Source organism: Bubalus bubalis, chromosome 23, assembly GCF_019923935.1.
Source record: "Bubalus bubalis isolate 160015118507 breed Murrah chromosome 23, NDDB_SH_1, whole genome shotgun sequence".
Classification (NCBI taxonomy): domain Eukaryota; kingdom Metazoa; phylum Chordata; class Mammalia; order Artiodactyla; family Bovidae; genus Bubalus; species Bubalus bubalis.
The window spans coordinates 33,741,297-33,768,728 of NC_059179.1; the positions used below are offsets into that span (position 1 = coordinate 33,741,297).

General features: G+C 43.6%; 1 long non-coding RNA gene across 1 annotated transcript; it reads left to right on the forward strand.

Moving 5' to 3' along the window:
• On the forward strand, positions 1-26,523 carry LOC123331417. Its single transcript, XR_006548047.2, has 2 exons — positions 1-613; positions 26,226-26,523. It is a non-coding gene; the product is annotated as an uncharacterized LOC123331417 (long non-coding RNA).
• The last annotated feature ends 909 nt before the right edge of the window (positions 26,524-27,432 follow it).

Here is a 27,432-nt window from a genome sequence, read left to right on the forward strand (position 1 = left end):
GCTCAAGATAACACAGAGCTGGGACCCTGGGAACAAAAGGACCTAGTGTTGACTGGAGGCCCATCATGTGATGGACATCACCCTGGGTTCCTCACGTGCCTAAGTGTTCTCGCTTATCTCCCACAAGAACCTCAGGGTCGTTTGAGAATTGTAATGGATGCCTATTGAATGAATGATTGAATGGATGACTGTTAATTGCACGCCTTCCTTTTTAGTCATTTATACACGGCCCGTATCTTTTGCATCTCTCTGTAGAATCCTGTTCTTTCACCACTTCTGTTTTCTTAAACCTATGGTATCCATTCAGAATGACCCCTAACTGTGAGGATCCACTGAAAGAACTGCATTCATGTCCCTGTTGTCTAAAAGGAAGTCAAGAATCCAAAGCTCAGAGTACAAAGAGTAGATTTTGTGAATTTCTCAACTCGAGCCCAAAACCCTAGCATATAAACAGTAATCTGCGTGTTTATATTCTTAGCTTTCCAGAGAGACTGAGGGGCATGGAATGTGTGATTCTTGTTCCTTCTTCATGGGAGTCACATTCTTGTCAAGCGTGCAAATGGAAAATAATCCTATACTCCAGCGACAAAGCGGAATAACATGCCGTGTCTGGGTAAGAATTTGTTTCTATTTCTCCCTTGGCCAGCTGTTTGTATGATTTATCCCAGGCACCAAGTGACCCTTCCTGTTTCAGTTTATTCAGCTGTAAAATGGGGCTATCCTGTGTGCTTAGCTGGCTTCCAGGCTAGGAGTTTTAAAAGAACTGGCCTTGTTTCAGCTGATCTTGGATGGTGCCCTGGGAATGTGTGCAGGGGAGAAAAAATGAGTTGACAAGACTTCAGTGCTCATCTTCTCTGTTCCAGCTTCATACCTGATCTTCCATTTCTTGACTCAATTTCTCAGAGAGCACACTAGGGATTTCATTCCCTGAAAAGGCCTATCCGAAGACCTGGATCTGCCATTACCATGTCTTCACTTGCAAAATGGAAACAGGAACAATTCCTAGCCTACTTCCCTTAGCTATGGCTGTAGAAAATGAAATGAGTTGGTAGATAGGAAAGTGCTTTGATTAAGATTAAGTCTCACTCAGACAAAGTTGGTTACAATGACCATAGCACCCACTGCTCGTTTTGCTACAGTTTCTTTAGTTTGTGACTCGCTTGAAAATGAAAATTTTGTGGTTCTGTTTATCTGGTTTACATTTTGTGATTTACTTCTCAATTTGGCACGGGCAGATGGTTCAGGAGCATCCAACTATTTTAAACACATATTGTTATTATTTCCCAAAGCCCTAGTCTCTGGAAGTTTGAAATGTTGGTCCAAGTTCACCTACAGCAAGAGTATTTAGTGACATCAGAGGGAAGAGAAGCTTTTCATCAAGGTGGGCCTGGGGTACAGGAAGGAAAGGGAGACATAAGAAAGGAGGAAGAAAGTGCCAAGTAGCGTAGCTTGTCTGTGGAGTCAGGCCAGGGATGAATTAATCATGACATGCTGGAAAAAACCAAACAAACAAAAGAACGCCACACCAAACAAAAGGGCCTGGCTTTCATTTTATAGTCAATCAAATGGCAAAGCAACATCAGGCCTCCTTATGATGAGAAAATCAAATGTTTCATCTGGTCAGGTCTGCAGTGAGTCAAGAGGAAGAGGCTATGTAATGACCAAGCTTGTCCGTGACCATTTGGCTTGTAGTGATCGGCACAGCCTAGGACCTTGGGGAGAAAGAATCTGCGGACAAGTGGGAAGCCACATGCAGGGACCCGTGCTCCATGTGGTGTAAACAGCCAGGACATCTGGGCACCTCATGTTCTTGTACCTTCGAGTGGGGAAGAAACAAGGCCTCTGAAAGATGAGCTAAGCCTGGGGAGAGAGTTGGAAGAAGCAGCAGATGATGAAAATATTTAGATAGTGCAGCGTCTCCTCCAGCAAGGGCAACAGGGCTGGATGGCTTGGATCTCTCCATAGATGAGAGGTTTGCATTCTTTCTAAGGCAGTGTGGTCCAGCATCATTCATTCTCTGGCGATGGCAGGCCTGAGTGATGGGGCTGGTGGTAACAGCAGTAGCCGTGTGTGGGGCGTCTGTGGCTGCCTGGAGGAACCATTTGACCAGTTTCTGTCTGGGGCACACGTGCTTTTTCCTGCTCTCTCTTTGGGAACACAAACTGCCTTCCATGCCATTGAGTCTGCATCAGTCCTAACACTGCCTCTTCCTGGCCACATGATTGGTTAAGGAATTAGCATATGGCCTAAGGCTGACCAATTGAAGTCCTTCCCTGAAACTGGTTTATGGATACTAGAAGAAGGCTTCCCAGGTGGCGCTAGTGGTAAAAAAAAACCTGCCTGCCAATGCAGGTAGACAAAACAGGTGCAGGTTCCATCCCTGGGTTGGGAAGATTCCCTTGAGGAGGAAATAGAAACCCACTCCAGTATTCTTGCCTGGAGAATCCCATGGACAGAGAAGCCTGGTAGGCTATAGTCCATAGGGTTGCGAAGAGTCAGACACGACTGCAGTGAGCTTAACACACACAGGAGAAGGAAACTGGTCCTCCTTCTGGAGGGATAACTAAGCTCTGATGCAGTAGTTTTGGAGCTTTCGGAATATCTTTCCAGTTTTGTGGAGAAATCCTGTCCACGGCAGGAAAGAACTGATCAATGTATAGAGAGAAGCAGAGCTGAGAAAGAGCCTAATGACATCATTTGAGCCCCTGGATCCAATCATGATTGAGGCCAGATGCACCCTTACGTTCCCAGTTAAATGAACCCAAACATTTGATTTGGGTTGAAAGCTAATTTGAGCTGGGTTTCTGTCACCTGAACCTGGGTAGTCAGGATGGGGTTGGGGTGGGGTCAGGGGTGAAGGCAGGACTGAGCAAATAAGAAACCAAAGAGAGAAAGGAAGGGGAGGGGAGGAAGCATGATCCCACAGCCCTCTTTAGGGAGGTGGGAATCTGCTTCAGTTTTCTGAGGCAGTAGGAAGCCTGGCTTCTGAGAAAGAACACTCATTGTCAAAGGCTGATCTGGTCTATTTGGGGGATCAGCCTCATGGCTCTTGGGATGTGAGCATCCACATACATTCATGTCCCCTCCCCTGCCTCCATCAGGCCACTCTTGGGTCAACCAAAAGAGACCCTTTAGTAATATCATTAGTTATGGTGCTGAAGTTTTGAAGCTTGGACATTAGATAGACTTTGATTTCTAACTTTAGCCCTTACTAGCAGAACGGCCTTGAGGAGATTACCTAAGCTGTCTATCCTCAGTTTCTTTGCCTCTAAAATGGGTCTAATAATTATATCCATCTCAAAGAATTGCTGAAGAGCCCCATCAGCCAATGCATGTAAAGAGTGTGTACCATGACCACTGCATGGGAAACACCTGCTAATAATGCTACTCAATTTCTCGAGTGGGCAATGGTGAAGTAGGTCATAGGACTCCCACACTATAGATGAAAACAGAACGGTTTAAAGGAGGAAGGTGATTTAGAATGTGGGAGAAGCACACTCGGACACCATTAAGATTTTCTTAAGTGACATAAATTTCAATAAAAAGAGAGCATGTGCTCAAAATAATTGAAAGCCAGGGCATGAAGAGAGAACTGTACTTCTGAGTCCACAGCAGCATTATTCATAATGGCTAAAATCTGGAAGCAATCCAAGTGTCCATCCACAGAAGAATGGATACGCACCCTGTGTCCAGGCAGTCCTGCATATCAACCAACTGTGCATGAAAAATATTTTTTAAAAATTCCAGAAAGTTCCAAAAAGCAAAACTTGAATTTGCCACACTCTTCTAACTACCTAGATAACATTTACATTGTGTTTACATCTATGTAGCATTTACATTGTACTGGGTATTGTTAAGTAATCTAGAGATGATTTAAAGTATATGGGAAGATGTGCATAGGTTGTATACAAATACAATGCAATTTTTATAAAAGACTTCAGCATCTTTGGATTTTGGTATCTCTGGGGGTCCTGGAACCAATTTCCCACAGATAGATAGATAGATAGAGATTTAGATTATTAAAAAGTAGGGACATGCTGACCTATGTGGCAACATGGATGAGTCTTGAAGATGCAATGTTAAGTGAAGTCACTCAGTCACAAAAGGACAAATACAGTATGATCCTATTTATATGAGGCATTTAGATTAATTAAATTCATGGAGACATAAAGTAGAATGGGGGTTGCCAGTTCTTGGGGGACAGTCATGGGGAGTTATGGTTTAACACGTACAGTTTCCATTTTGGAAGATTAAAAAAAAGTTCTGTGGTGGGTGGTGATAATGGTTGGAAAACTATGTGAATATACTTGATGCCACTGAACTATACACTTAAAAATGGCTAAAATGGTAAATTTTGCATTACATCTATTTTTCACAATTGTATTTATTTAGTTGATTTACAATGTTTCAAATGTACAGCAAAGTGATTCAGTGAGTCACTGAATATATATATTCTTTTTCAGATTCTTTTCCATTATAGGTTATTACATGATTTTTTTTAAATTACATGATATTGAATAGAGTTCCCTATGCTGCATAGTAGGCCCTTGTTGTTATTTATTTTATGTATAGTAGTGTGTATCTGTTAATGCACAACTCCTAATTTATCCCTTCTTTCCCTTTCCCCCTTTGGTAACCATAAGTTTGTTTTCTGTGTCTGTTACCACTATTTTAAAAAGGAACTTAGAGTCATGTCTAGTAATAATGCATTTTCATTTTAGCAAAAAGATAAAAATTTGGTATATGTGTGTTGAGCAGAGAAAAAGGATGACTATATACCAAATTGTTCCAGTGCTTTTTTGTCTGTGGGGTTTAGTGGGACTGGAGGGGTCAGGTTACTTTAGGCACTTTATTTTTTTAAATTAATTAATTTATTTTAGTTGGAGGCTAATTACTTTACAATATTGTAGTGGTTTTTGTCATACATTGACATGAATCAGTACTTTAGGGACTTTGCTGCTGCTGCTAAGTCGCTTCAGTCGTGTCCGACTGTGCGACCCCATAGACGGCAGCCCACCAGGCTCCGCCATCCCTGGGATTCTCCAGGCAAGAACACTGGAGTGGGTTGCCATTTCCTTCTCCAATGCATGAAAAGTGAAAGTGAAGTCGCTCAGTTGTGTCTGACTCTTCACAACCCCATGGACTACAGCCTACCATGCTCCTCTGTCCATGGGATTTTCCAGGCAAGAGTACTGGAGTGGGGTGCCATTGCCTTCTCCGTTTAGGGACTTTAGTACAATCTAAATTATTACAATGATCAAATATTGTTCTTGCTACTTCAATGAGTGATATTTAATCATAACCATTTGCTTTGTACTTTTACACTTGCAAAGTGCCTTTATGGAATATATAATGGTGCAGCCATTTTGCAGAACAGTTTAGCAGTTCCTCAAAGAGTTAAATGTAGAGTTACCATATAATCCAACAGTTTCACGCCTAGTTACATATTGGAAACACATGACCACTCAAAATTTTGTACATGAATGTTCATAGCAGCATGATTCATAATAGTCCCAAGTGGAAAGAATCCAAATGTCCTTCAACTGATGAATGGATAAACCAGTGGTACCTCTACAAAATGGAATATTATTCAGCAATAGAAAAGAATGAAATGCTGATAATGCTACAATGTGCAAATATGGTAAATGAAAGAAACCTGACACCAAAGACCACATTTATATAAAATGTTCAGAATAAATAAATCTATAGAGACAGAATGTAGATCAGGACTGGAGGCAACAGCTAAAGGGTGTAGGCTTTTTAAAAAATCCAGTAATAAAAATGTTCTAAAATTGATTCAGGTAATGGGTACACAACTCTGTCAATATTCTAAAAGCCACTGAGTTGTTCATTTAAATGGGTGAATTGTATAGTATGTGAATCATCTCTCAATAAAACTATTATACAAGAAAACTAACAAAGTCTCTTTGTAAGTTACACAATTACATATTCACAGTGAGCTTGGGAGGCAGATATTACATGAAGAAACACACCTGGAAAACTAACTTAGATTCCCTTGAGAAGGAGAGACATTATCAAAGTCTGGTTAGGCTTACTTTTTTTTTGTAATTCCCACCAATAAAATGTTCCACAAAAGGCTAGATCAAAAGGACATGCAAGAAAGCAACCCAGATGATTCCCAACTAGGGAATAAACCTACAAACTATGATCTGTCCACACAATGGAATACTACTCAGCAATCAAAAGAAAAAAACCACCTCATTTGTTCAACCTAGATGAATCTCGAATACGTTATGCTCAGTGAAAGGAGCCAGGCCCAAAAGGCTACATGCCGTATGAGTTCACTTATATGGCATTCTGGAAAAAGCCAGACCATAGAGACGGAAAACAGACCAGGGGCTTGATTTTCAAAGACACTCAAAGGAACTTTCCGGAATGATGGAACTGTTCCATATCTTGATATGACTACACAGTGGTATATATTTATCAAAACTTGTAGAACTGTACATTAAAAATGGTGAATTTTATCGTATATGAATTATAAGTTAAGAAACGGGGCAGGGAAAAGACGTGGGGAGTGCATTCGGACATTCAGGTGGGTGCACAGGCGGTGAGAAGAGGTATCTGGGCAAGGAACGGGGTGTCACCACCTGGTGACCCCCCTGTGACCCACAGGTCACCTTGGGCTTCCCTGTCCTTTGGTGAGCCGGGGCTACAAATCCGCAAAGCCCTGGAGGTGATGTCTGCTCCTTCCTGTGCTCCTCACCTCCAACACCTGCCATGTGTGGTCCATTCACCCCACATCTGCCTGCAATGGCCTCTTTACTGGCCCAAATCCACCCCCACTGGGCATTCAGGGCTTGGGTGACTTAGAAAACGGGAGAAGGCCTGGGCCCCTGCCATTCTGCTGCCGTTTCTACCTCCTCTTCCATTTCTGCCTCATCCTCTCCACCTGGTTTGCTCCTGGGAGCTCCAAATATTTTCCCCTTTGTTATAAAGAGCTATGCGCTTGAGATATGGACACTTGACTGTACATAGTGAAACTGCAATAAAAAGTAAAAAAAAAAGAACAGTTGGGATTTTCCCAGCTCCTTTCCATAGAAGCTCTCAAACTTAGGTACTCAGTAGAGCCAGGGCCTTCTTTTCATGAGGAATCTCTTTGGTATTATAAAGAGCAACTTTTCCCCTTGGTGGCTCAGACTTAAAGAATCTGCCTGCAGTGCAGGAGACCCAGGTTCGATCCCTGGATGAGGAAGATCCCCTGGAGATGGGAAAGGCACCCCACTCCAGTGTTCTTGCCTGAAGAATCCCATAGACAGAGGAGCCTGGCTGGCTACAGTCCGTGGGATCTCGAAGAGTCAGACATGACTGAGCAACGAACACTTTCGCTTTTCACTCACCACCTCCCCCGCCCCCCACCTTTATTCCTGATGTTTGGGACCCAGACATCAACCAGGGTGAGCACCCCCCGATGCAGCTCTGAGCTCTAGTCCTCCCAAAAGCATGCGGAAAGGACTCCGCCCTAGTCCCAGCCTCTGCTTGCTGCTGGGGTGTCTCTGTGGAGGTGGAGCCATCTGTCCATGTATGCAGCCTCAACAGTTGTCTCTTCCAAACGCACTGTCAGAAAGGTCCCAGCACAGGCTATGTGACACTCCAGCTTTCCCCTACCTTGAGGAGCCTACCTTTAAAATTCATGCAATTTGCCCCTGGCATATCCTCTTGTCCATGCTTTTCTTCAGGCTCACCTCCCCACGCCCTCTCTTCCACCACTTCCCCATCACTGCCCTGATGGCTGCAGGCCCAAAGCTTCAGGCCAGCCGCTCCAGCCAGGCCCATTTACTGCGCTAATTAACAGCCTAGCAGCAAGAATTCCAAGGTCCTCCCCAGGAAGGGCTGGCCTGCTCCCCAAAGAAGTTGCTCTCCCTGGCCCCTCTGGAGGTGATGCCCCCAGCACCCTGAGCCTGGGCCTTCTTCCTACTCCAAGCCGTTTCCCCTTGTCTTTTGGTGAGCATGAAACAATTTCCTCTTATCACTGAGCCTCGCCATTGGGCAGATTAATGAACGTGAACCCGGCCCCAGAGGCCCACTTGCCAAAAATCTCTGCAGTGTATTGAGCTGTCCCCATGGTGAGCTGCACTAGGGAAAATTCCTGGGCAATGAAAGACACAGAGCCTCTCTGTTGAGTCCCCAGCAGCAGCCGTAGCTCCAATCCGACCCAGAGATCCACTGCAGAAACGATCTTCCACTGCTAGCACCTCCTTTGCCCGCATCCAACCATCCTCAAGCACCCCGTATAAGCATCTGACCCCTCCTCCCCCAGTAGCCAGCTCTGAGGCTCCCTGATGCTTTGAGAAATAAAGAAACAGCCCCAGCCAGTGGCCCATGCCATAAACACCCAGGGGCTGGTGGGGCCCCCACTAGGGCTCAGGCATCTTGGTGACTGACAGGAGCTCTCGTTAGCAGCACACCACCCGGCCCTCCTATGCCTGGCCCTGCACTCTGTGATAAAGCCACAGGGCCAGGGCAGAACTAGCTTGGTGTTCGCGGGAGGCTGTTTCTTTTCTTCCCTTCAGAGGAGTTCTTAACACACTGGTGTGTAGGACTCACTCCTCACAATGGGAACTAGATGGAGCTAGTAAGGGCCTTGGGGTTATTTGCTTTGAAAACACCCAGCACAAGGGGTCTTTGAAAAAATTCTCAGGAGCAGGGATCCCACAGCATCCAGCCAAGGGTTCAGGGAGCCAGTTGTTCTCTTAAGGGAAGCTGCCAGCTCTGGGGGTCACCTGGAGGGTTTTGCAGCCGTGACTATCGTATCAGTAGCAGAATTTGAACCCGTGAATCACATGGCTTGATGGAGTGGAATTGTTCCTCCCCATTTATGGGGCGTGGGGCTTCCCTGGTGGCTCAGCTGGTAAAGAATCTGCTTGCAATGCAGGAGACCTGAGGTCAATCCCTGGGTTGAGAAGATCCCCTAGAGAAGGAAATGGCAACCCTCTCCAGTATTCTTGCCTGGAAATCCATGGACAGAGGAGCTGGAGAGCTACAGTCCATGGGATCCCAAAGAGACAGACATGACCAAGAGACCGACACTTTCACAGTCATTTATGGGGTGACCTTCTCTCTCCCAAGATTGATTCCTACATGGAGTTCGCATGCATTGGCTTCCTCACTGGCAGGATTCCCAGCCTGTTGGGATGGGCATTGGCCAATTTAGGCATCACTGATGCAGGATCACTGACGCAGGTGGACTGTTGCCTGTGGTTGAGCCGTGGACGAGTGCTGTATTGTTGGACCACATGTCAGTCTGTGAATTAAACTCAACTGATCTTTCCCATTTGTATATCTTAACCAGAATGCATGGTCCTTTGTTGTGAATTTCTTTGGCATTTCCCTGATGACTATTGAAGTTGAGTTCCTTTGCTTATGTTTAATGACCTTTTTAAGGTCATTTTTAAGGTTTAATTTTTTTAAGTGACTGTTCAAGTGTTTTGCCCATTTTTCTATTGGATTTTCAATCTCTACCTATTGAAGAGTAGGAGTTACTTTCATATTCTGACTATCACTCTTGTTGGATATATGTTGATAGAAAAAAAAATTTTTTTTAAGTCCTTCACCCAGATAGCTTGAGAAGCAAGACCATGAGAATTAACACTGTTTGTCCTATCCATGACAATATATTGCAGATTTCTTTCCAAAGATCAGAGAGAGGAGATAGGAATTTACACTTAATATCCTCACTCAGGAGTATTAAAGTTGCAAGGATAAGATGCCCAATTCAAGCTAGTTCAAGAAGAAAAGGAATATATCAACCCTCAGAAGTGCAATAGACGCAGGGATGGCTTGATTCAGGTGTTCAAGGGCATCTCCCTCCCACCCCCCATCATTTTTTTCTGTGTTCTCTATGTTGGCTTTGTTTTCTGGCAAACTCTTTCTGTTGGAGAGAATGGATCCCAGAAACTCTGGACTTACATGATTCTTGTCTCAGGTTGAGAGATACCCTCTGCCTCCCAGTGTTTATATAAATTCCCCCAAAGGATTTTAATGGGCCATGGTTGGGTTACAAGCCTACCAAAGGACCAGTCTGAGTTCTAGGCCATACTATAGCAGAGGATACAGAATCCTGAGCCTGAGATTCCTATCAGAAAATGTATGGATTAAAGGAAGGTCAGTAGCTGAAGGGAAGGGAAGCAGCGTGGACCACAAGTAATATGCATCCCCTACTTCAACTAGGAGGGCAAAGGGTGGAAAGCTTTCAAGTGAGGCTTAGCGGTGCATATGTGGTAGCACAGGATGAGAGAGGTGTAAAATTGTTGCTGTGTTGGAGAAAGATGGATCTGGTATTACTGGGTGGTAGGGAGCAGCAACTGACTTGTGACAAGGAGAAATAATAGGTGACTATACTTTTAGATATATGGTTCTCTCTTCATGGTTACCTAATTCATTTATTCATCCACTTTTTCATGTGACAAATACTTGTTGAATACTAATTCTTTTGCCAAACTTTCCTACATAATTATTACTGTGATACATGAAACAGATGTAGTCTCTGACTTCACAGAGCTAATAGTTTAGTTATATAAACTTCTCAAAAATGTTCTTTTCTAAAAAAAAAGATAACGCAGCCTTGTTCTTACAAAGGATACTGAGCAAAAACCAGTAAGTTGGGCCATGCTAAGAATTCAGATGTTAGCAGCTTTTATCATGAATAATATTTTCCACCAGAGACCAAGGATGAGGTAATCCCTGCTAATAGGTATGCAATTTATCTCTGAGCTTCCTGGCAGCTAAGGCAAAAAGGAAAATCTGTTTAATGACCTCACTTTCACTGGTGCCAATTCAGTTTGGAAAGGCAAACCTTTTCTTGGGTCCAAGTACTTGGAGGAATTTATTAAATGGGCCCATATATATATATAATATATTGGGTAACATCATAAAATCATTATCTTCTAACCTGACAAAATGACCAGGGGCCCCACACAAGTATTTCAGGCAGCAGCATTTCGTGCTTGGCCCCCTCAAACTTCTCCCCAGATCTACTTCAAGCAGCATGGAATCGGAATGACATCACATTTCTATGGAAGAAATGCTTTTAGAAAAGTCTTTTCCAACTTCTTCAAATAGAGGTTTGGTTTTGCTTTTTGTTGTTTCTATATCCTGTTCTAGATACCTGTGGTTCCACCTGCTTATCTGCATAATCTGGAATCCTGATTATCTATCCACACACTTATTCTGCTCATCTTCCCTTCTCACTAGATTTCAGTTACTTAAGCCAGGCCTCATACCTTTACAAATTCTGTGTTTCTAGTATCTATCACTGTATTTGAGTAAGAGAGTGAGTGCTGTGGGAATGGGAAGGATGGAGGAAGGAAGAAGGAAGGGAGGAAGGAAGGGAAAAGGGGAGAAAGAAAGGAAAAAGGGAGAAGGAAAAAGGGAGAGGAGAAGAGTGTCTCTTCAAGGATGGGAAGGAAAGGAAACCAATCAGAAAAATCCCAAATTTGAGCTAAAAGAGGCAGGTTTGGTCTAATCAAGTGTCCTCAGTGTAGGAAGGCCATTTAGGGATGTGTGAGGAGCCAATGAGAAGAGTAAATGAAAGTTTGCTTCATTTTAAGAAGACACTAAAAACTTTTGAGTTACTTGGAGCCATGCCATTTCTGAAGCAAAGTCATAAAAATCCTTCGAGGCTTTTTTATAGCAAAAAGTAAATTTTGCTATAATGTGGGTGTTTTTTAAATATCTTTGACATGATGGAAAATAGGACTACCAACATCAGAGCATGCTGAGACATTCGATGGCTCTGGTTGTATGTGAAACCATAGCGTTTATTGCCCCCAGCCCAGAGGATACAGTTCAAGCCTGGTGGCAAGAGGGACACAGCCACGCCCACAGGCCTGGCCTCCTCTGTCCCTGAGCAGCAATTCCAGGGACTACAATGACTCTTAGGGAGCAATAGAAAGATGTTGTGAGTAAAAATGGGACTTTCTCATCTTTATCATGGGGGCTTCCCAAGTGGCGCTAGTGGTAAGAACCTGCCTGAGAATGCAGGAGACATAAGAGACCATAACTCAGGTTCGATCCCTGGGTTGGGAAGATCCCTTGAAGTAGAGCTTGGCAACCCACTCCATAGTCTTGCCTGCAGAATCCCATGGACAGAAGAGCCTGGCAATCCATAAGGTAACAAAGAGTCAGACATGAGGGAAGTGACTGAGCACGCAAGCACACATCTTCATCATGATTGATGAAAGTCTCCATTGGGTATTTATTTTTTTTTAACATACCAAGTTTGTAAATTAAAAAAAAAATGCCCAAAGGAGACTTCTCAATCAGTTATGATGAAGATGAAAAAGTCCCACATTTTTACCCACAAAAAATGTCCCATTTTTTACCGACAACATCATTCTATTGCTCCCTGAGTCATGGTGGTCCTGGGGTTGCTGCTCAGGGACAGGGGAGACCAGGCCTGTGGGCATGGCTGTATCCATATTGTCACCAGGCTTGAACTGCATTCTCTAGGGTGGGGGTGATGAACACCATAGTTTCACGTACAGCCAGAGCCATCAGATGTCTCAGGCATGCTCTGATTTTGATAATCCCACCTTCCATCTTGTCAAAGACATTAAAAGCACCCACGTTATAGCAAAATTTACTTTTTGCTATAAAAAAAACTTCAAAGAATTTTTATGACTTTGCTTTGGAAATGGTATGGCTCCAAGTAACTCATTTATTTTGTAATTAGTCATGGTTTCTCAGGTTTCACCGCTAATTGTGCACAGCAAAGCAAGAAAACATAACCTCAAATTGCATTCAAATGTGGTAAAATTTTAATGCATACAAAGTTTAACAAGTAATGACATTCGTATATATTAATTAAGCAGTTGCTTGTTTTTAGTTTGCACTTTTGCATTTTGTATTTTGAAAGCAAAGATTTCAGATCTCAAGCATCTTTGTGAGCCTTTGCCAAGAGTGCAGGCCCTGGGCACAGTGCCTAGAATGCTCTGTGGCCTCACATATGGAGAGCTGGACAAATGTCTCTTTAGTTGTCAGAGATCTGATGTGGAAAGAAGGAAATAGTCCTTATGCTTTGAATTCAGGTTTCACCAATGCCTTTCCATCAGTCCAGAGCCGCATTAATAAGGCATGGTAAGCTTCATAACCAGTGTCTTGTTATAGGAGAGCTCTGGTCTGGGGACGGCAGACTTAACATTACAGACCTGAATTCACATCCTGGCTGTGCTCCACATAACCGTGCAGCATCAAAAAGTCATTTCACTTCTCAGAGACTTAGTTTCCTCATCTGTGGAATGGGGCCAGTGCTATCAATCCATCATCATTCCTGGGGTTGAGTTTCAAATGATATAATCTACAAGAAAAAATTGTATTAAGACAGATATTAAGACAGCTTAGGACAGTTGTTCTCATCCTTGCCTACACTTTAGAATCATCCCCAGGGGCTTTTAACAAGCACTGAAGCCTGGGTCCTACTGAAGACCAGTTAAATCAGAATTGTTGGGGAATGAGACCAATGGTAGTTTTAAAAGGGCAACCCCTTCTGGTGATTCTAGTCTGCAGTTAGAATCACACTAGCTAGATGTTGAGGCCAGAGGTGCCTAGAGAGGACAGCTGTGTCCACGGCTGGGAGGGGCAAGAACTTCCCATTGGGAATGGGAGTGGCACCTTCCAGGTTTCCGTGGCGGCCGCAGTGGCTGTCCTAAGCGGATTCATCCTGTTGCACGAGTTTGGCTTGTTCTGGCTGCCCAGTCTCTTGGCAGTTGGTTCTTTGAACTTGGCAGTGAGTCTTCAGGCTCATGAATACATGTGCTTTCCTGACACACAGCCAGGCTTTGCTTCCCAGACTTGCAGTTACATGGGGCCACGTGAGCACGTTTGGACCAATGGATGTGAGCACTGCTTTCTCTTGGCCTTACCCGATGGACCAGTTTCCCTGGGCTGCCGTAACAAATTACCGGAAACAGGAGCTGAAACAATATAAATGTATTTTCTCAAGGTTCTGGAGGTCAGAGGTCTGAAATCAAGGTGTTGGAGGGATTGGTTCCTTCTCAGGGTTCTGAGGGAGAATCCATTCTCTTCTGGCTTCCAATGGCTCCAGAAACCCTTGGCCTTCTGGCTTGTACATGCATCATCCAATCTCTACCTGGGTCTTTATGTGGCTTCCCGCTGTGTCCCTGGGTCTTAACTCCTCCTCTTTTCTATTATAAGGACACTGATCATCATCTTGAGATCCAAGATGATTTCATCCAAAGATCCTTAACTTCATTACATCTGCAAAACTGTATTTCCAAATAAGGTCACACACCCAGGCACCAGGGGTTAGGACTTGGATGTATGTGTGTGTATATATATATATATATATATATATATATATATATATATTTTTTTTTTTTTTTTTGCAGAGTGGGGGCTGAGAAACACTATTCAACCCATTAAACCCCAAAGTAAAACAGAACAAACCAATAATCCCTCATTTGTTGTCTTCTGATGCTCTCTCTTCCCCACCCCGGGGGCTGGCTGAATAGAGAGTCCTATGAGGTCTTAGAGGAGGGCAGAGTCACAGGATGTGAGGGCCTGGGTCCCTGCATGACCAGTCACCTGTAAAGCATGGAGAAAGCTTCACGTCCTCAGCCCCTGTGACTGTGAGTCAGTTCTTACAGCAGTTAGTCCATCCTGACTTACACAGCAAACTTTGACATCCTTCCAATAGATTTACCTTCTGCCCAAACCAGCCTATTGAAACTAAGCTTCTATAATTTAAAAGAATATTATTTATTTCTTTGGCTGTGTCAGGTCTTAGTTGCAGCATGAGAGATCTTTGTTGTGCGCTGCAGGATTTTTCCTTGGGGTGCACAAAATCTCTAGTTGTGGGCTGTGGCTCCAGAGCGCTTGGGTTTTGGTAGATGCAGCTCGCCAGCTTAGTTTCTCCTCGGTATGTGAGATCTCAGTTCCCCTCATCAGCGATCGAACCTGTGTCCCCTGCATTGCAAGGCTGATTCTTAAACACTACCACAAACTTGGGGACTTCAAACAACGGAAATTTGTTGACAGCTCTGGAGACCAGAAGTCTGAAATCTAGATGTCAGCAGGGCCATGCTCCCTCTGAAGGGTCTGAAGGAGAGTTCTTCCTTTCCTCTTCCAGCTAATGGGGGCTCCAGGGGCTCCCTGACTAACAGTAGCATCACTTGAATCTGCTCCATCTCCACATGACTGGCCTTCTCCCCTGCCTTTCTCCTCTTTGTGTTTCCTCTTCTTCTTCTAAAGACACTCGCCATTGGATTGGAGACCCACTCTAGGATGATCTCATCTTAAGATCCTTCATTATGTTTGCAAAGGCCCCTTTCCAAGTTGAGTCGTGTTTGCTGGTGCTGGGGGTTAGGACTTGGACAAATCTTCTGGAACCACAGTCCAACCCCTGACACACCCAGAACCTCTGACCTTCAGGCACGTGCCCTTCTACCATCATCTCATGCTCAGTTGTGCCTAATGCTTTGCAACCCCATGGACTGTAGCCCTCCAGGCTCCTTGGTCTACAGGATTTTCCAGGCTAGCATACCGGAGTGGGTTGCTATTTGCTATTTCCTCCTCCAGGAGATCTTCCCGACCCAGGGATCGAACCGGTGTCTCCTGCATTGGAAAGCAGATTCTTTACTACTGCACCACCAGGGAATCCCTCATCTCTTTAGCACTTATTCTAATCTCTTGCTTCTCATCCACATGCTAACCTCTCATGGCAAGGAGAACATGAAGGACCCTACAAAGGTTGGAGTAGACATTAATATTCACAGAGAGACAGGGAGAACTTATTTTATAGCCCACAGCATGGTTTGATGCCTGGCTTACAAGAAGCCCACGTTCCTATTAAGAATGAGTGAATCTTGCATTTACTGGCTTCCCGCCATGCTTGCTGGTGCTGTCATAGGTCTTATTCCACTTGGCTCCCAAGACCGCCAGCTGGATGGTTGCTGCTTTCACCATTTGTCCACATGAGAAAATCAAGAATGAAATAGTTTGGCTAGCAGAGCCTAAGTCAACAGTCTGAATGTAAGTTTATTTGGGCAGTGATTCCAAAAAGAACTGGGGAGGGATTGGAGAAGTGAGATGGGGGTCAGGGTGGGGCAGGAAGGAAGGCAGTACAAGGTGTGCTAATGGGCAAGTTATGGCTGCAGGCACTCGGGGTTGAATTCAACCGAGGAGTCTAGGAGACAGAGTAGAGCCCATCTCAGAAGGATGAAGAAGCTGTACTAATCATTCATCGGGCCCCACCTGATGTCTTTCCAAGGCTATTTCCAAAAGCTTTAACTGCCTGGCTCTTTCCAACCTGATTAGCTAACAGGTAGAACAAGCGTTGGAGAAGGAAATGGCAACCCACTCCAGTGTTCTTGCCTTGAGAATCCCAGGGACGGGGGAGCCTGGTGGGCTGCCGTCTCTGGGGTCGCACAGAGTCAGACACGACTGAAGCGACTTAGCAGCAGCAGCAGCAGCAGCAGAACAAGCGTTGGTGGCCAGAGAAGTCCTCAACAAGTTTCAGGGACTTGTGATGAGAAGCCTTTGATGCCAAGGGAAATGGACAGAAGCTGGGCAGGGGGTGGGAGTGGGTAAGGGCAGGACACTGATGCTGTTTGCCTCCAAAGTCACCGCTTGTTCTGCCATGGTCCCCAGTGCCTTGCACCAACTGTGGGGGACAGCCTTGTGGCCCAATACCCACCTCACTGCCTGTCCTACAACCAGTTCATACTGAAATCCTGTGCTATTTGCAAGACTTCCCGAAGCCTAAAGGCTTTGAGATCAAGTTCGGAAGATTCTTCCCGCATGCTTCTGCAGTGTGTGTTTCTGTGTGATGGGTTCTGTGTGACCCAGTGACATGCATCATACTTGAAATATTTCCACTGCTGACAAAATAAATCAGCTCTCCCCGCTGTAGCGCTCAGCTTATTAGGGGAAAATGGAAAAAGGGCATTAAATATTAATGATGCATATTTCCCTCTCCCTTGGCACCTTCTATGCGGCTGCTCACTGCCCAGCCAGAGCAGCCTTCTGTCTTTTTTCTCCTATGATGATAGGAGACAGAAGGGACCTTTGACAAGGTGGTGAGGGACATGAGCACAAAATGGGGATCCAACTGGCTTTCTAGGTTTCTACTTGGGAGCACTCATGTCTCTATCCAATGCCAAGGACCACAGCACCCTGAAATTCCATCTGCAGTGGAAACCTTGTCCCTCTGCTAGTTTGACTTGGGAGCATTCACAGTAAGGAGAGAGTGCAGTTTCTTGAAGGAAAGATGGTTTCAGAGGAGCCAGCTCGGGAGACATGAACCTTGGAGAAGCGGTTGATAAGTCCTGAGCTAACAGACACAGGAGACCACTGGCTTTGCCTCTGGGTTTGTTCATTTTCAGCAAACATTCGATAAAGGCACCCTTGCCTGTTAGCCCAGGACACTGAGGAGGTTGTGCGCAGGCAGCTTTTAGGCCTCGGAAAGAAATCCTCCCAGAAATATCGGTGTTTCATTTGGCTAATTTGTGAAAACTTCTGCACAAAAATCAAAAATTAATCCCTAAGAGGAATTCTCTTTTAGAATGCTGGAAAGATGGATTTCTTAGTTTTTTTTTTTTCCAATTAATTTTTCATTACACAAGTAAAGCATTAATCCAATTTTGTAAAAATTAAATCATTACACATAAGGCTAGAGCAGCTTTCTCACTCCTCTCCCGGGTCCTCATGCACTCCCATCACCAGTTAGTACTGGCAGCATCACAGCAAATGATCCCAGAGAGGAGCACTGAGGTTCTTAAATTTGTTTCTGATGCTCTTTCCCCCAAAATGCTGCTCTGGTTTTCAGGTGAAGTCTACTGTGATTTGGTCTTGTGACTACTCTCTTTTGTCCTCTTCCTCGGCTCAAACCATCTGCACAAGGCTCAGTAAGTGTCTTCCAAAGACCATTTAATCCTTTGTGTCTGAGTTCAGGTGCCCTCGAAGGTTCTATGTCCTATGGCATCAGGGCAAACCTGGCTTTCAACACTGGTCCCAGCCTGTCTCTCTTGCCCCTTCCTGTCTCCCTACCTGGTCCTCCTGTCTCTGGCCCCGCTCTAATCTTCTGGAGCAGCTTAAACCTACCCCATGGGGTCAGCCTCTGGACCTTTTCTCATGTGGTTCCCCTTTCCCTTCTTCTTGCTTGATCACCCTCTTATTTCAAGACTCAATATCCTTGATGAAGCTTTCTGTCTGTGCTGGTGCCCTGGGTCTTTCGTCTTAGGACTCATCTCTAGTTAGCACTGGAACTTTAGGAGTAAAATTTCTCCTGGAGTTGTATTTGTTCCTCTTTTACCCCACAGGAGCTCATTTGGGCTAGGGTCTATGCCTCAGTTGGCACCATCATCAGGGCTATCATTGAGACCTGCCACTGGCCAGCCTTTGTCCCTGGTGCTTCACACTGGGACATTCCTCTGTTTCTTTCCTGTTTACCGCTGAGGATCTTGGACCAAGCGACCTTGTGTCTCTTGTCAAAAGTCCCATAGTGGGTACAGATCAGAGGCGGGATTCAAACCCAGGGCTAACTCCCAAGTGTTTGAATGATAAGCACAAACATGTACCTTCTCTAATTTTGCTTAGCCAGTGGCCTCCTCCGAGAAACCCTGTATCCATATGAAATGTGCGGCCCCCTCTGCCTGCCCTTTCCCTGGGCACTGGGAGAGCTATGATCAGGAATCTGGAGGGGGCTGGGAGAGGCTACCTTTCAGGCAGGCATGGGCCTCCAGGGACCCCAGTGAAGCCCGCAGCCATTTAGGTTAAATGAGCATCCAAAGGCCAGCGCAGCAGAGAGATCATGGGAAGACATTATCCACGGCTGTTTACAAGTGAGAGTGAAGAAGTCCTTAGTGACTTTCTTGAGGAGGGAAGACACATCCCTTGAGGGAAAATTAGGCAAATTGCGTGCCCGTTAAGGCCGTGCAGGCCCAAATCCTCATCAGGGAGATTAACTCGTCACTGACTCGGCTGTCAGTCATGCTCTCTTCATGGCCTCCTGGGTTTCAGCATCATCGCAGCTGCAGGAAGATGCAGATGGATCAGTCCTCTCGCTCCATCACTGGCATCAGGGGTGACAGGGTTGCATCTAGGGTGTCTCGCTGGCTGCCACTTGGGCTGTTTCCACAAAGGATAATAATAACCGTCCCCTCTTCTGCACCTGCCAAAGACCCCTCACCTTTCAGGGCCCAGAAGCTCTCTTCTCCTGAGCTGCTCTCTGTCATATCTGCCTCTCCTGGTCAGAATGCAGTGCTGTGACAGAGCATGAATCCTCCCAGGTTCCAAGAGGATTCACGGATGGTACCTGAAAATATGGTTTGGTGGTCCAGTAAGAGTGGAAAATGCTCTTGCAAGGATCTTGCCAAAGGACCTTCTGACATGCTAATGTGTTGGATAACTCTCCTACAGAGAGTTGAAATCACTTCCTCAAAATCTTTGATCCTGGAACCCTTTTTAAGAACATCTGTTTCCGGAGAGTGGTGGTCCATTCCTCACACTGTAAGACCCACTGGAGTGGAAGAAAAATGAGAACCCTAGAGTAGAGGAGACCTGGGTGAGGGTGTCTTCCTCCTCAGGCTGCTGCAGGTCCCTGGTGCTCTGGGCCTTGGCTTCCCCATGTTGAAGCATGTTCCCCATGTTAGAACATCTAGGAGTGGCTGGGAAGATAACGTGAGCTATGGTTCTTTGTGCTTACTGAGTTCAACCCTGGCCTCGTTTTCTTCCACCCAACCTCAGTGTTGTACCATTGACATACTGCAGACCCTCTGAAGGGGCCTCTGAGAGCTGACCTGCATGAGAGCTGCTTTTATATGCATTTCTCCTCCCCCACAAGGCTGTGAGCTACATGAGAGCAGACGCTGTATCTTGGTTCTTTTTTTTTTTTTAATACTTTTGTATTTGGAGTGTAGTCAGTTAGCAATGTTGTGATAGTTTCAGGTAGACAGCATGTATATTGGTTTTAGTCTGCTTCCGCCTAAGGTGCTTGACTCACAGAAAGTGCTGATGCATGCTCGTCACATTCATTCTGAATGTTGTGACTCTTTCAATTATGTGGACTCACAAGTCTATGGATCTCTTGGCGAGTCTTCAGGGTTGGGTGGGGCCTATATAGGAAATAATTGACCCGAGGAGGAATACGTGGGTCCTCTTTTACTCTTAAATTCACTGAAAGTATGTTGTGCATACATTTTTAATACTTTTTTCCTATAAAAATAAGAGCTACTCATTGTAGAAAGTTTATAAAGTATGGAAAGACATAAAGAAGAAAATTAAAATTACCCATAATCCCAGCCACTGCTAATGTTTATATCTCTTCAGTTTTTTTCCATTGACATTGTGTGTATGTATGCATGAATATATCATATAAATTCAATATTATATATAAATAAAAATTGATAATTTTGTTCAAAATGCTTTATAAGCTGCTTTGTTCACTTGACAATATATTGTCAGCATGTGTGTTTGTGCTTAGGTGCTCAGTCATGTCTGACTCTTTGTGACCCTATAGACTGTAGCCCTCCAAGCTCCTCTGTCCATGGGGATTCTCCAGGCAAGAATACTGGAGTGGGTTGCCATGCCCTCCTCCAGGGCATCTTCTCAACCCAGGGATCAAACCCAGGTCTCCTGCATTGCAGGTGGATTCTTTACCAGCTGAGCCACCAGTGAAGGCCAAGAATAACTGGAGTGGATAGCCTATCCTTTCTCCAGGGGAATTTCCCAACCTAGGAATTGAATCTGGCACCCCACTCCAGTACTCTTGCCTGGAAAATCCCATGGACAGAGGAGCATGGTAGGCTGAAGTCCATGGGGTCGCGAAGAGTTGGACACGACTGAGTGACTTCACTTTCACTTTTCACTTTCATGCATTGGAGAAGGAAATGGCAACCCACTCCAGTGTTCTTGCCTGGAGAATCCCAGGGACGGGGGAGCCTGGTGGGCTGCCGTCTATGGGGTCGCACAGAGTCGGACACGACTGAAGCAACTTAGCAGCAGCAGCAGGAATTGAATCAGGGTCTCTTGAATTGCAGATGGATTCTTTACCAGTTGAGCTATCTGCGAAGCCCCATTAAGCATAGTAGAAGTTATTAAATAGTCTTCTATATCATTTTAAATGGTTGCCACATATCCTGTTATGTGCACATAACATGATTTATTTGGTGAACCTCATTTTGGTTGTTTCCATTCTTTTCTATTATAAACAGTGAAATAATAAAGATCCACATGGCAGTCCCTATCAAAATACCAATGGAATTTTCCATATAAATAGAATAAAATAGTTCTAAAATTGGCATAGAAATGTGAAGACCCTGAATAGCCAAAACAACCTTGAGAAAGAAAAAGAAAGTTGAAGGCATCATGCTCCCTGATTTCAAACTATATTGTAAAGCTACAGTAATCAAAACCATGTGGTACTATCACAAAACCAGACACAAAAATCACTGGCACAGAATAGAGAGACCAGAAATAAACCTGTACATATACGGTCAATTAATCTATGATGTAACCATTTGAATACCCATTTGAATGCAGAGTTCCAAAGAATAGCAAGGAGAGATAAGAAAGCCTTCTTCAGTGATCAATGCAAAGAAATAGAGGAAAACAATAGAATGGGAAACACTAGAGATCTCTTCAAGAAAATTAGAGATACCAAGGGAACATTTCAGGCAAAGATGGGCACAATAGAGGACAGAAAGACTATAGACCAAACAGAAGCAGAAGCTATTAAGAAGAGGTGGCAAGAATACACAGAAGAACTATACAAAAAAGATCTTCATGACCTAGATAATTACGATGGTGTGATCACTCACCTAGAGCCAGACATCCTGGAATGTGAAGTGAAGTGGGCCTTAGGAAGCATCACTACAAACAAAGCTAGTGGAGGTGATGGAATTCCAGGTGAGCTATTTCAAATCCTGAAAGATGATACATGAAAGTGCTGCACTCAATATGTCAGCAAATTTGGAAAATTCAGCAGTGGCCACAGGACTGGAAAAGGTCAGTTTTCATTCCAATCCCAAAGAAAGGCAATGCCAAAGAATGCTCAAACTATCACGCAATTGCACTCATCTCACATGCTAGCAAAGTAATGCTCAAAATTCTCCAAGCCAGGCTTCAACAGTGCATGAACCATGAACTTCTAGATGTTCAAGCTGGTTTTAGAAAAGGCAGAGGAACCAGAGATCAAATTGCCATCTGTTGGATCATTGAAAAAGCAAGACAATTCCAGAAAAACTTCTACTTCTGCTTTATTGACTATGCCAAAGCCTTTGACTGTGTAGATCACAACAAACTGTGGAAAATTCTTAAAGAGATAGGAATACCAGACCCCCTGACCTGCCTCCTAAGACATCTGTATGCAGGTCAAGAAGCAATAGTTAGAACTGGACATGGAACATCAGACTGGTTCCAAATCAGGAAAGGAGTACTTCAAGGCTGTATACTGTCACCCTGATTACTTTACTTAGACGCAGAATACATACACCATGGGAAATGCTGGACTGGATGAAGCACAAGCTGGAATCAAGATTGCCTGTCAAAATATCAATAATGTCAGATATGCATATGACACCACCTTTATGATAGAAAGCACAGAGTAACTAAAGAGCCTCTTGATGAAAGTGAAGGAGGAGAGTGAAAAAGTTGGCTTAAATCTCAACATTCAAAAAACTAAGATCATGGCATTTGGTCCCATCACTTCATGGCAAATAGATGGGGAAACAATGGAAACAGTGACAGACTTTATTTCTGGGGCTCCAGAATCAAGGCAGATGGTGACTGCAGTCATGAAATAACACTTGCTCCTTGGAAGAAAAGCTATGACCAATCTAGACAGCATATTAAAAAGCAGAGACATTACTTTGCCAACAAAGGTCTGTCTAGTCAAAACGATGGTTTTTCCAGTAGTCATGTATGGATGTGAGAGTTGGACTATAAAGAAAGCTGAGCACTGAAGAATTGATGCTTTTGAATTGTGGTGTTGGAGAAGACTCTTGAGTCCCTTGGAGTGCAAGGACATCAAACCAGTCTATCCTAAAGGAAATCAGTCTTAAATATTCATTGGAAGGACTAATGTTGAAGCTGAAACTCCAATACTTTGGCGACCTCATGCGAAGAACTGACTCCTTGGAAAAGACCCTGATGCTGGGAAAGATTGAAGGCAGGAGGAGAAAGGGATGACAGAGCATGAGGTGGCTGGGTGGCATCACCCACTCTATGGACGAGTTTGAGCAAGCTCTGGGAGTTGGTGATGGACAGGGAAGCCTGGCGTGCTGCAGTCCATGGGGTTGCAAAAAGTCAGACATGACTGAACGACTGAACTGACTGAATCTGTGATGAAGGAGGTGAAAATATACAATGGGGAAAAGACAGTTTCTTCAATAAATGTTGTTGGGAAACCTGGATGTGCAAAAGGATCAAACTACCCCATATTAAAAAATAAACTCAAAATGGGTTAAAGAATTGAATCTATGACTTGAAAACATAAAGTTCTTACAAGAAACATAGGTGGAATGCTCTTTGACTTTGGTATTAGCAATATGTTTTTGGATCTATCTCTTCAGGTAAGGGTGATAAAAGCAAAAATAAACAAATGGGACTACATCAAACTAAAAGAACTTTTGGATAAGGAGAAAAAAAACATTAACAAATGAAAAGGCAACTTAAGAAATGGGAGAGGATATTTGCAAATGATATATCTGATAAGAGATTAACATCCAAATTTAGAGAGAACTCATATAACTCAGTATAAAAAAAACCTGATGGAAAAATAGGCAGAAGACCTGAATAGACCTTTTTCTCAAGAAAGCCAAAAGATGGCCGATGGATACATGAAAAAATGCTCAGCATTACTAATCATCAGGGCAACGCAAACCAAAACTACAATGAGACATTACCTCACACTTGTCAGAATGGCTATTATTTTAAAAAGACAATAAATAACAAGTGTTGGTGAAGATGTGGAGAAAAGAGAACCCTCATAAATGAGTGTAGCAACTTATGGAACAAAATATGGAGGAGGTTTCTCTAAAAATTAAAAATAAGAACTAGCAGACTTTCTGATGGTCCAGAGGTTAAGACTAGAGCTTCCACTGCAGGGGGTGCCTAGGTTTGATCCCTGGTCTGGGAAGTTCTACATGCTGTGCAGTGTGGCCAAAAAGAAAATAAAAAAATAAATAAAAATCTTCCTTGGGCTTCCCTGGTAGTCCAGTGGTTAAGAATCTGCCTAGCAAGGCAAGGAACCCAGGTTCAATCCCTGGTCTAGGAAGCTGCTGCGTGCCTCGGAGGTACTAAAGCCATTCACCACAACTGCTAAGCTTGCCTTGCTAGAGCCCATGCTCCACAACAGTGGAAACCACAGCAACGGGAAGATGACACATGGCAAAGAAGAGTAGCCCGTGCTTGCGACAACTTGAGAGAAAAAGCCCGTGTGCAGCAGTGAGATGCAGTCTCGGCACAGCCAAAAATAGAGAAATAAATAAAATTGAATAAGTAAATAAATAAAACTTTCCTTTCTAAAAAATTAAAATAAAATAAAATTCCACTCTGGGTATTTACCAAAAAAAACAGAAATACTAGTTTGAAAAATATATGTACTCTTGTGTTCATTGTAACATTATTCACAATAATCAAGATATGGAAGCAACCTAAATGCCCACTGATAGATGAATGCATAAAAAAGATGTGGTGTGTACGTGTACACACACACACACACTCACACACATGGGCAGGCACACTCACAGACAATGGAATATTACCTAGACAAAAAAAAAAAAAAAAAAAAAAAGAATGAAATCTTGCCATTTGTGATAACATGGATTGACCCAGAGGGCATTAGGCTAAACGAAATAAATCAGAAAGTCAAATGCTATATGATTTTACTTATGTGTGGAATCTAAAAAATAAATCAAAACAAAACAAGCAAACAAAACAGAAACAGATGCAGATACAGAGAATAAACTGGTGGCTGCCAGAGGGAATCAAGGCGAAGCATTGTTCCACATAGGTGAAGAAGAATTAAGAGATACAAACTTTGATTTACAAAATAAATAAATCAAAGGGATGTAATACACAGCATAGGGAATATAGTCAATAATATTGCCATAACTATGATGACAGGTGGTTATTAGACTTACTCGAATCACAAACTAATATAATATTGTGTATCAACTATACTTCAATTTTTTAAAAAATCTCTTAAAAGGATTTTTTCAAGTATGGCTGTTTCGTCTCAGTCACCTGTCCCACATCTCTTCCTTGTCTGCTTTCCTTTTACACAGTGGTGTTCCCTGGGCTCTCTTTTGTTTCTATTCTGACCTCTCTTTGGTTGAGAATTAGCACTCAACTGGCTAAGTGCCAACCCTACCCCCATGCCAATTTCATACATAATCTGTGAATAAGAGGGCTTCCCCAGTGGCTCAGTGGTAAAGAATCTGCCTGCAATGCAGGAGATGCAGGCTCGAACCCTGGGTTGGGAAGATCCCCTGGAGGAGGACATGGCAACCCATTCCAGCATTCTTGCCTGAAGAATTCCATGGACAGAGGAGCCTGGCGGGCTACAGCCCATGGGGTCACAAAGAGTCAGACACGACTGAAGCGACTGAGCATGCACACGCTGTGACTATGAAACATCTGTAAATTTCACATTCTTACTTGGGGGCCAATAATATCCTAGTTTAGAAACTCATGTAAACTCTTATCCAAAGCCGTCCACTGACCAAAAAAAAATTGTTAACCTCCCCCCTTGCAAAATCCAAGCTTATAATAAAACTTTTGCCTTCAAAACACACAATTTCTGTTTAAAGTCACCCTCTCATTCACTACCCCCTACCCACATCCCCCAAACCCCAACAGACATCTCTATATGTAGATAATTTCATAGGGTTTAAATTTAGCAGGAAAATAGTGAGTGAGTCCAGTTCCTCCTGCCCAAAGAGTGTTTCCAGAAGGTTTGAGGGTTTATCAGCCTCATCTTCTAAACTGTGGATTATCTTCCAAAGCAGTTAATTGCAATCAATTTTTTTTTTGGCAATCGGTTTTTCAGTTTTGAAATCTGGTTTGATTTTTCCTTACTTCCTAAACGAAACAAGAAACAAAAAGCGAGCATGCACACACACATATTCCAGGAGAGCTGGCGCTTCTCACTGTGAGCCATTTATCGTGATCCAAAAGATTTACTCAGAGGCATAATTAATTGGAACTTATTTCAGTGGAAGTTATTTCCCTTCATCTCATTACAGAAACAAAAGAAGATTATGGGCCAGGGATCCATGAGGTTTCAAGAGAGTCTACTGATGAATGAAGTTGGAAGGAGTTGACACACGGTCAGAGATGGTTAACATCCAGAAATTCTTACAAAGTAACAGCAATTCTTTTCCATTAATCCCGCCTTGCCTCTTTGATCTTGAATGGTACCATGGCTACAAGTTAAGTGCAGAGTTACCCTGGCATTAAAGGGCCCCAAAGACCTTGCCTTGGAGAAGCATTCTTCGAGAACTTGGAAGATTAAAAATAACAACGATAATAAAAACAAACAAATACACAAAAGAGAAAAAAAAAATGTGAACAAGCAGAGAATCCAGTAGAGAGATTTTAAAGCTATTATACTGTAAATCTGCCACCTGCGCTCTTTAGGAAAAGCACATCTCTGTGAATAGGGAAACGGATGATGTTGGGTCTGGAAACTTTGAGTCACCGTTGCCTTTTTCTGTAAGATGAAATAATTAAAAGAAAGAGAGACTGGGGAAAGGATACAGTTGGGTAGACACTTGAAGGATCTTTTTTAAGCAAATGATCTACTCATTTTTCTTTTGTTCTCTTTTCGTTTTTCTAATGTTTCTCTGAGGCTCTCAGAACTCCAGCAAGAAAGCACGTGGACGTTTAAGAGCCCTAACATTTGCAGCGACTATTAGAGATGCCCAAACCGAGAAGGGGCTCAGGGGACCTGTCCTCTCAGTTTGTAGCCTCTTCTGACCCAATGGACTGAGCCCCAACTCTTTTAATGTTCTTTCAACTCTGGAAGTGGCCCGAGGCCATTAAACATTCCTTTAATTCTGGAAATGGAGGGGAGAGGGGTGAATGTGGCTGGAGAGGGAGGCTGTTATCACCCAGCACGGCTGGTGGTCAGGCTTCATGCTCAAAATTGTCCAATTAAAGAAATAAAAATGTAAGCTCTGTCGGGAAAAAATGCAAATAAGGTGGCTTGGGGTTAAGATTTTGAGTGGTTTGGTGGTTAAAATTATGCTCTTGTTTATGGGGGAAATGAATTTTTTTTATATCTATATACAGTTGGGTAAATTAGGCAACCATCTATTATGTAATTGAGTAACAACATAATCCATCATAATGGTGAGGCAGGCCAAAGCCAGTGTAAATTGAGGAGACTGTTTCATTCTTCCTACTTTAGCTTTTAAAAAAGCAACAGTTTGGTGGGGGGAGGGTTAAGTC